Here is a 643-nt window from a genome sequence, read left to right as displayed (position 1 = left end):
GCATTGTAAACAACACCCACCTGGAAAAGAGACTCCTCCTGAGGAGCAGCACCACAGCCCCAGCTTTGGCTGCTGTGAGCTACCCTCCTGCCAAGTCCAAAGCTAGTCTTCCTTTGGGGCCAGGGCTTCTGAATTGCTTTCTGAGGGCTCATTACTACTTTTCAGTAGATTAGGTGCAAACATTTTGAGTAAACAAAAGAAAATTTCCACCACTGGCAGCCTATTACTAACGGCTACACCATGGATGGTTTTCTTTTAGTTAATTAAAAAGAAGAAGAAGAAGGGAATGGTAAGTTGGGGGTTGTTGGGGGGTGAGGAGGACTCGGCAGGGACTTGGCTCCAGCAAATCGACTTCAGACCCCAGAGGGACTTGAAAGAACTACCAGAGCCCACAATGGCCCTTTAGTGTAGCCTGTGTTTACTCAGGACAGCCCACAAGCTCCACATCCCTGAAGGCAGCCCGCATGTCAATGCCACATTGTGCAACAACTTTTCAGTTACTGCAGTGGCTTTGGGCTGGGCGCAGATGATTCCTGAGAGGGCTTCAGATCCATCAGGCTTTGCAAGGCTCCATGTTGCTTTTGAGGCTCATGTATTTACCCTTCCATTCATCAAAGTGTAAACAAATAAATGCCTACTGTGC

Source organism: Otolemur garnettii, unplaced genomic scaffold (genome assembly GCF_000181295.1).
Source record: "Otolemur garnettii isolate 467f Iridium unplaced genomic scaffold, OtoGar3 scaffold00002, whole genome shotgun sequence".
Taxonomy (NCBI): Eukaryota; Metazoa; Chordata; class Mammalia; order Primates; family Galagidae; genus Otolemur; species Otolemur garnettii.
The sequence above is the reverse complement of the archived record's forward strand: the minus strand, read 5'-3'. Positions refer to the sequence as shown.